The sequence below is a fragment of the Passer domesticus genome, chromosome 4, assembly GCF_036417665.1.
Source record: "Passer domesticus isolate bPasDom1 chromosome 4, bPasDom1.hap1, whole genome shotgun sequence".
In the NCBI taxonomy this organism is placed as follows: Eukaryota; Metazoa; Chordata; class Aves; order Passeriformes; family Passeridae; genus Passer; species Passer domesticus.
Window position 1 is genome coordinate 61,831,574 of NC_087477.1, and position 9,803 is coordinate 61,841,376.

General features: G+C 40.5%; 2 long non-coding RNA genes across 2 annotated transcripts in view; one reads left to right on the forward strand and one right to left on the reverse strand.

Moving 5' to 3' along the window:
• Window positions 1-6,462, forward strand: part of LOC135299401 (uncharacterized) — a 61,686-nt gene extending 55,224 nt beyond the window's left edge. Inside the window, exons 3-4 of the long non-coding RNA XR_010361382.1 lie at window positions 5,502-5,686; window positions 6,262-6,462. This is a non-coding gene — a long non-coding RNA (uncharacterized LOC135299401). The remainder of the gene's footprint in view (window positions 1-5,501; window positions 5,687-6,261) is intronic.
• Window positions 1-9,028, reverse strand: part of LOC135299400 (uncharacterized) — a 34,606-nt gene extending 25,578 nt beyond the window's left edge. The window contains exons 1-2 of the long non-coding RNA XR_010361381.1: window positions 8,748-9,028; window positions 734-779 (exon numbers count right to left, since the gene is read on the reverse strand). This is a non-coding gene — a long non-coding RNA (uncharacterized LOC135299400). The remainder of the gene's footprint in view (window positions 1-733; window positions 780-8,747) is intronic.
• Between the last annotated feature and the right edge of the window lie 775 nt (window positions 9,029-9,803).

Here is a 9,803-nt window from a genome sequence, read left to right on the forward strand (position 1 = left end):
GCCAAGCTAATTCACATGCTGCTGTACAAAAGGCAGCATATGAATTACCAGTAAATTTATTTTATCTAAGCTGTAATTAACACAAATCAGCTGGTTTTGTTTTAGGTGATGGGAAAAGAATGAATATTCACTGTTTTGGGGGATGTAAGTTCTGGACTTCTGCCTTTCTGCTGTTGCCTGGGCCTGAGTTGTGGCGTGGGTGATGGATCTGTTTTAGTGCTGTGAGAACGGCCACCTAATACAGGACGTGGAGCATGTCCTACTGCATGCCAGTAGCAGTCCAGCTGCTAGCTGTACCCTGGCTACTGCTTTGTGGGTTTCACAGGGGTTCTACTTCTTCCACTGCTGTTAGAGAAACACAAAGGCTCTGAAGTTCCTATTCTCTGGCCACCTGTCTTCCTTGGTGCTGGGCTCTCAGAGCAGCCCTTCTGGAGTCCAGGGCTCCAGCTGTGCAAGATATCCTTCTGGAGAGCTTCCCAGCTCAACTCTGAAAGTAACAGCTTGAGACTGAGCTTGTTGTCTCCTTTCCACCTCATTCATTCCTTCCAGACAGCCTGAAAGGAGGGCAAAGTCTGCAGAGGATGATGCTGACTAAACAGTTTTGGAGGTAAAGAATTCTTGTGTGCCTGCATGTTGACAAGTATCAGGTAAAGTAATTGTCTGTGACTTGACATTGAACCCTACATAATGCAGGGGAGGAGGACTTCTGGCATGGGGAATGCTTTGCACTCACCTGACATCATCTTGAAAGGGAGCAGGATAACAGCTGGACATCATTCCTTTAGGGAGAAGAAAAAGGAAAGTGGTCAACTCTGCAAGAAGCAGGGTAGAAACCTGACAAGAACAACCTGAACACAGTGATTAGGGACAGCAAAATGTTTATTTTCTCCTTCTATTACAGCTGACAGAATTACTTCCTACAGGAAGAGTAGGGTTGATGCATGGGTGCAGTCGCTTAGCTATGCCTCTTTCAAAAACGGGGCTTGTGCATTCAGACTCTGAGAAGCTCTGACTTGTTCATGCTCTCTTTCCCTCTCACATGCATCCAGCACTGACTGTCATAAATTCCTATTCACTGTTTAGTCTCTCTGGCTTCATCTTTTTTCTTGTACAATTGCTGTTTTTACTTCCAGTGCGCTGGAACTATTAGATCAGAGCACAGGCTGTTGGGTGTATAGGCATAAACCAGAACATTTACTTTCCACTAAAAGTACCACATCCCTAGTCCACCCATGTCTATGCAGCACATACTGCATGTGCAACTTCTAGAGCACTGCAGAAATATTTGGCTCTCCTCATATTATGTTGCACAGGCAGCTTTCCTTCTGGCATGATCTCATGTTTTGTGCCTTGGAAAAGGAGCATGTGTAGGGCAGGAGAGCTGACTGGGAGCCCAGAGAGCAGAACTCTACAAATTTGACTAAACTAGCTCTGAAGTGAAAGCTGGCAGCTATTTTTTGGTAACTTGCATAGCACACACTAAAAGCTAAGGTAATATACAAAGCACAGGGCAGATTTTTCCATACAATTAATTTCATTCCATTAACTGATTTAATGGTTGAATTGTCAGAGGGAAGTCTAAAACAACCTAAGTAAATATAATTGATTTCCCTTGTTGACTTCTGCAATTTTAGTTTTTAATATTCTCATGTCAGATATAGATATCAGCTATCAGGAGTCTACAAATGAAGCAACCATTTGACTAAATTTTACATCAGATGTACAGCAAACAGAAAATTTAAGAACCACTTTTGTGACTTAAGAGACTAAAGAAACACTTGTTTTATTAAAAAAAAACCCCTTCTGTGATGTAAATTCCTATATTCAGTTATTTATCATCCTTATTATTGTGTGATATATGAATGGCATGATGAAGTCATATAAGGAGCATTTCCTGGATTTTTACACTCAGCAGTATAATGTATATATACGCATTTGGCATGCCCAAAACATTAATTATATTATGTTAAGTAAACTCCATATTTTGGGAGAGAATTTAACTTGAATAAAATATAATGGCCACTAGGTTAATTTCTGTAATTTAGAAAATGCTTCCTTCATGAAACTCTGACACTAGTAACCAAAAGAGAAGTGGAAATTGTTATGGCAAGCTGGTTGCAAAGGCAATTGACAGTCTATATTCCTCCCAAAAAAAGAAAAATAAACACAATAAAGTAACTGGAACAAATAAGTTTTGAAACATATCTTACAGGCTGATAATGTTAACCTCTATTCAGTGAAAAAAAGGTAAGCAGTGTTTATCATCAGTCTATGTTAATTTTCTGCCTGTATAACTATCCTTCCTTTTAATGGCTCTCAATTTGTGTTCCAACTTTCTTCAAAATGAAGGAAGTAAAGGACATGGATGGTATGTTCTCCGAGGGGAAACTAGTATCTTGAACAGTCAGGAATGATTTTGAAGTGGCAGGAGTCTGTAGAACATGTATATAACACAATTAATGTGAGAGGCTTTAGAAAAGTTACTAAACAACTGCTGAGATGACGACAGTAGTGAAACTGAGTGAGTGGAAGCTGTTATTCTTACTAGAAAAAGTCTGATGTTGCATCTGTCTGTAGTCAAGGCAAGAAGGAAGACCTGGGAATAGGAGCTGTAGACATGTAAGGCTCACCTCAGCCCTTAAAAAGAAAGCTCAGGAAGCATCAATCTTGGGGATCATTTCCAATTACATAAAGATGGAAAGACAAACCAAGGGTAAATCCTTGACAAACCTGAGTGCAGTCTGTGAGGAAATGACTATGTATACCAATGGGAGGAGTAGGCTAGATAGAGTGTTTATTGACTTTAGTGAAGATTTTGACATGTCAGAGGCAAATGAGAAAACTGAATCTCTCTGAGCTGGCAGATGATGTAACATGCAGCTACGGCCACAAACTGGAGATTCATACTGGACATGAGAAAACCATTTCCACCAGGATGGCAGTGCAGCACTGGAAGAGATTGTCTGGGAAGGCAAGGGGGTCTCAGTCCTTGGATGCTTGGAACTCAAGGCTCCCTCTTCCTTCTAACCATTTGTGATCTGCAGCATCAAAGGGAGAGTGGGCTTCCTCAAGCCACCTGCATCATCGAGTACTACCCATTCCCCTTGTGCTGGTTGGCAGGACAGGGCAAGGCAGGGTGGGGCACTGGTACCTGCCCAGCTCCTTCCAGTCCCGTGCCTGTGCCTGCCCCAGCACTCAGCTCCCTGTGTGTGCCACTGCGCGCAGCCCCTGCAGCCACGAGGGACCACGACACTGAGTGACACCGAGCGCCCAGATGTGCTTCCTAGGTTGTATGGGCAACGTCACTCCCTTGCTGAGGGGAAAGCTGTGAAGCAGCAATGCAGCAAACAGGAAATGATTCACCAGTTTTCTGCACACATCTCAGGCAATATTTGTGCTGCAACAAATGCACCGTTTAATTTTGCTCTTCAAAGTTCTTATAAAATTAGCAACAAAGAAACACAATTTTTTGTTTTTAACTTTGAAGAGCTCCAAATGGCTATTTTAGACTGCCCAGATATTGCCTGCACTGAGTTGTTTACTGCAACACAGTGTCTTATTCTTCACTGACTAACTTTCCTTACAGAGACTGCCAAGCACAAATTAGGTCAACCTAAGCGGCAGTATGAAATGCAATTTGCCAAAAACTTCTCTTAATTAATGCTGTTATTCAGGGTGGGGAGAGCTTAGCTCACAGTGAATTGGCGTAGGGCACTTTGATAGAGAGAGACGCTTTCTAAAGAAAGGTGGATCTAACACTGGATTTCTGCCCAATGTATTTTGAAATTTTGATGACAATCTTTTATGACCAGAGTGAGGACTGTAATTTGTGCCTGTAGGGTGCTCTGCATAGCACTACTAGACTGCAATAAAACAACAAATAACAAACTAATCATTCTTATGGACAACACCCTCTTGCAACTAGAATTGGCCATTCTTGGTCTTCAGGCCCTCTGTGTCAAAGCCACAGAAGTGTTGTTTCCCTCCCAAGAGATTGTTTCCCTCCTGCCTGAAGCACCAGAAGTGCATTGCTGCTCTGCACAGCAGCTCCTGTTGCACTGCCTGACCAGGGCCTGGTGTCCTTCCCACTGTGGCTGTGTCCCTGGGCTCAGTTCAGGAGCCCACCTTGCAGGGGGTACAACAGACAGATCAGTATGGCTTCCAGAGACCAAGCACCCACAGCGGGTATTTGATGTTAGGTGCATCTTAACCCCCAGTTGGGCCTGGGACTAAAGAGGTCATTAAGTTAGTTTGATGCCTCTGAAGATAGTCAATTCACAAGAAAGTTGTGCTAGCTGTCACCCAAGCAGGATCTGCATAAAGAGATTTTTACTTTTTGTCACCGAGCAACTTTCACATTCTCTCACCTCTCCCCTGCAGTCAGTATAAGACACTGACCGATTTTGCTTAAATAAAAGGAAAAACACTAGCCAAGGCTTTCATTTCTGCTGCTTGCTGAGTTTTCACACTTACCATCCATCTCCCATCTGGAGTGAATTAAATGATTTGCATTTTACCATGTACAAATTCTGGTGTGTATTGATGCAGGACAAGTTACTGATTAATAATTCTGATTAATATATAATACACTGATGAGAATCTCCTGGAGTAAAAGGCTAAATATAGTATTAGTGAGTACAGACTGTAATAAATATCATACAAGTGTCAACGTGGAAAAATATGCTGGGGAAGACCCAACAAAGCTCCAAAAATCAATAATTTTTGCACTGGCTTTGCATGAAATAACTAATTTCTGAAAGCAGTCTAGCTACATTCAGGCAGTATTGCACTCAAGCTAATAAAGCTTTGGGAGAGGCATGATAATAGGATAATGTATGCAAATTAAAATTCCACTGGGTGAATTCATTATAGTGCACAGCAGAGCCCCACGTCTGTACATAAGTAAAGTCCTTCCCTAAGTTTTAAAATATTGTCTAAGTGTGGCATAAACTTTGTGCTGATCAACCACACAGAGGTTTTTGGGTACTGTTATCGTCATAAGAGTTGCATTTTAATAAAAAATCACATTGCTTTAAGGATAAAGTGCCCATCTTCTACTGAAATCTCAACATCTGGACAGTACAGAAAGCCTCAGGGTTTGCTGCAGTTCTTGGCCTGATTTACTCGAAAAAAGTGTTATCATATATCCTAGGAGTTGGACTGCATTTGTGATCCTATTCTTTCAAAAGTTTAGAAGGTGCCTATTTTAATAAATAATAGAAGAAGAGCAAAGCAAATCTGGTTATAAAATGGTAACATCAATGAAGGATTAAAAATGTTATTCAAGTTCATTACCTAGGTCATTACTTATTTAGACTCATTTCAGTTTTGTGTAAGGTCTGCAGCCATGGCCACTAGAAGCTTGTCACAAAATGTAATGTTTTATGCATATTTTAAAACTACCATCATTTGAATTTATCAGTGACTACTGTGCATCCAGTTAGCAAGAATGAATGTGGGCAACTTAGAATTAAATATATAAATTCATATTCTATAAGCAGATTTAAAAGGCCTGATCTTCTGATGAAGAAATCTTGAAGATGGATTCAAAATCTCCCAGACCCCTCTTCAGGCAGGAAACAGTTCCCTCCTGGATTTTCAGCATTCATTCACAGGTGGAAAAGGAGGATCAGAAAAGGAATGGGATCTTGATGTGTGGTCTGGCCTGAAGCATCTTTATGCCCAGGTAATGAGTTCAGTTCTGTTAATGGGAATTGAAAGACTTTTGGTGACTTGAACAGTGATTGAAACTCAGACATGAGGAAGAAATAATGAAACGATACTCTGAGAACTTAAAAAGTATAGTTAAAGAGCCTGGTAAGAGATGTTCACCAAAAAAGCCAATGTTAATAACTAATTTTCAGTGACCTCACAATAACCTGCTTTCTAATAGTCTGGAAACCTGTAAAAATATTGGTTAATTCTGCAATACCTAGTGGGCATTGTATATTTAGTTTAGTGAAAAATATTTATGGAAAATACTACATAGTTGTGCAAAAATAGGCTGTTCTGTGAATACTAACATTAAAAATGCATCCTTATTTTTTAATTTTATTGTTAAGGCTTAAATGCATCAAAATAGATGTTAATTGATACTTCTCCTGCAGGTTTATTCCTGACTTTATTATGTTATGTAGACATGGTACTTAGGAACATGGCTTAATGGTGAGATTGGCAGTGCTGGGTTAATGGTTGGATTTTATGATCTTTAGGGTGTTTTCCAGCCTAAATGATTCTATGATTCTGCCTTTGTCTTTACAGAAATGCCTACTAAAACAGACGTGTCATCTGGCAAGTGAATGTTTCACAGAGAAAAAAACCCATTTCTGCTTTGATTATTGGCTGTGAAGCAGTTTTGTGCTCACAGTATATACATTTTCCCTTTTATATAAATCTACCTATCGTTTGCATCATCTCTGATAATGCTGTAAAAGCAAAATATATCATATGCTTCGAAACAAAGAGCCTCCTTACTTAAGTTGACAGCCTTTTTATATTCATTTAAAAATCAATCTTTCCTCAAACTGAGGATTAGCCAGCTACACAATAATGATCAGTTTTGTAATATGTGAAAGGTGTCAAGTCTAATAACTAAAGTCTGCCTAAACAAAAGAATGTGTTCAAAAAGATTAGTGGATTATTGAAGGCTCACACAGTCTGATGCCACTTTTCATGCTTGGACAGCTTTTAGCATATCTCAGCTGCTGCCAGTCAACACGTGCTCTTTAAGCGCAGAAAATAATGCAGGAGTTTATAGGAGAGCTGTGCTGATGCTTTGAATGAGATGGCTATTTGGTGAGCTGGAGATGTAAAAGCCTTTCCTTTTTCATCAGAAGGATTTTCTACAAAGCCTGGGAGAGATCCTGTGCTTCAGTTAAACCCAGTTAATACATAACATCCCCATACAGCTACTGGCTGCAGCAGTGCTGATGCACTCTCACAGGTTCCTGTCAGGCACTGCACAGCTGCTCTCCATTCAGACCTGCCTTAGAAGCTACTGCTAGGGGGACAAGGTGCTCCCTGGGGCTGGCAGCTCAGCAGCACAGGCAGAACTGCTCAGGGTGCATGCCCTCACCCAGGAAAAGAGAAGAGTCAGTGTTCGGCTAGCAAATACATGGACCAAATGATCTTTCATAACTACAAAATCCATCAACTTTGGTATTTTGTACTGAAGGCCAGTAGAATTACAGTACTCTTGCCTTATGGTGTGTGGACAGTTTTATTAGCAGTGCATCTTCAATACCCTGATTTGATATACTTGGAGAAGAACTTCTAAGTGATGGCAACTGTCTACTTGGTGTGACATCATCACCCACAGCACTCTCAGATGCGGAGATATTGATAGCTTTGACAAGAGGCTTTAAAGGTTTGAGTTAAAATGGTACACTCTGCCCTATATGATTCATCTGCCTAACCAGTGTTGGGAATTCTGTGTTGGAATGTTGTCACTATTCAAAAACTATTGTCCTTAAACTTGAATTCTTCTTTGAAACAGGTTTCTGAGGTCTAGTAGTACACACTTTGCAGGAGTCAATTTTTCACATGGCAAATATCTAACTTGTAAACATTTCAGAAGAAATGTGTAAGAAAAACCCGTCACCTCATGTGGTATCACTAATGCATGAAACATTGAGACAGGTTTAATCCCAGAGAGACAGATTTGGATGTGTTTTCCCAGTCACATTTTGCTGTCTTTCCATATTCTGTGTACTACTGTGGGTAGCTGACATGCAGGTAAGTTGTCATTAACTTGTCTTGAAACTTCAGGGTCTCACTGTGTTGCACAGAACCTGCAGAATGCTTCCAGAAATCCTTTGCAGTTAATCTAAATCTAAAACCACTACTGTTGCAATTTCAGTTTCAGCTACTGTCCTGAAATCCACTGTTGCATCAGGTGATTGTGGGACTATTCTACTTTATTTCTGCGCATGAGCAATTTGTCAAACATAAGATTTATTTAAATATTGCTTAAAGTTTATTTTAAGTATTGCTTTTGGCATTATTACTTATTAAGTTCAGAAAAGAAATACAGCCACTTCTGTCAATGCAAGAATGGACAAGTTGTAAGATACTCTACACTGATGCTATCAAGTTCCTGCAAATCACTCAGTGATTGCCAGCTTTCATGCTTTCTGTATGCTGCTTTGAAAAATTGACTTCTGAAAACCTCTTTTGCTTAGGTTGCCACAATATTTTTGAATCTTGATTTCAATGTCAATTTTAAAATTTTGTCCACCTGTGTCTCATAGATGACTGAGGCTGTGGGCAGATTTCTTTCCTTGTGACTATTGCTGTGGGACACTGGAGTCTGCAAGGGGTACTACTGCACAGTCCTTCAGTTGTGCAGTGAATGAAATAATAATTTCTGATACACTGATGCAGTCCACCCTGTTAAAACCTATGAGGCATTCACAGTTGTTCTGCTTTTCATCTCCTTGCTCCAAAGTTCAGTAAGAGGAAACAGTGCCATTAATTTCTAATGCCAAACACTCTAATTATATTGGCCAGCAAATTACTGATTAGATTGAAAGTAGTCCCTATTAGACACATGGAGATCACCTCTTATCACATCCCAGGTAAATGCTGCTCAGTGTAAGTGTGTGCTCTATTATCACTATCTTTAGTTCTCTTCTTTGTAAACCAGTTACTTTGAGCACTGAGAAAGACAAGACATCATTAATTATGACAAAATGTTGTCCTTTCCTGTTTTGAAATGTCTGAGAAAAATGCATGAGGATGGGCCCTACCTTGATCCTGGGAACAGGAGGGCTCCTCTCTTCCAGTGAGCATCTTCAAGCTGCTGTTGAAGGGGCCACCACTTCCCTGGGGCTGTAACTGTGGTCTCAGGGACCCTGGTGAAGGAGCGGGTGAGGCTGTGGTGAGCCACGTGTGCACCAGGCAGCACACACCTGGGAGCTTCTCCTGCTCCCAGGGGAGCTGCAGCTGGAAGGACACATAAAGGAAAGGACAGCCACCCATCTCCTCCTGGCATGGCACGGCATGAGCTCGGTGCTCAGCTCCTGCGGGTTTTCCATGGATGCAGCTTTCTGCTGTGGCAGACGTGGGAGGTGGCTGCTTCAGCACAACCCCTGCAGCTGCACTGAGGTGTGTTTATGGCCAGGCAGCCAGGATCAGAGGAGAGGTGGGAACAGGGGCAAATATTATCATTCCCAGATGAAAACTGGTCTGTAATTCCAAATGGAAAACACTCAGTCCCTATCTGAAAGCCGTGAGCTTTGTGCTTTTTTTGTACACCTTTTTTTCTTACGTTTAAGTGTGAAATAACTACAATTTTTTTCTATTAAAAGTTTGATTTGTTGAAATACAATCTTCCATCAGAAGTAATAAATGATGGATACATCATTAACAGTCTTTTTTAAAACTGCATAAATCTAAATAAAACGTTCCTTGTGGTATTAGTAGGTTAATGCAATATGCTATAAAGTTCATATTCATAAAAGGAGATTCTATACTGCATAGTCTTGGTGTTGGAAATTACCCAAGCCAATTCTCGCTACACTAATTGTTCTTTACCCTTTGTGCTCACTGACTTCTGCAGGATACTGATGGTCAGTAAATAATCATACTCCCTTAAACAGAAAAGTATTTGCTATAAAAGTAATGTTCTTTAATTTCTGTTGATAATGTAAGAATAATTCCTTTAGCAGGCAGAACTCTGTCTGAAGTAAAAATTTTCATTTCCTGGCCATGAACTACATAATGAAGCCATTAATCATAGACTGCCATTGAAGGGAGTCAAACCTAGTTTGCTCAGAAGCCCCCTACAGAGCATAAGGTGTGAT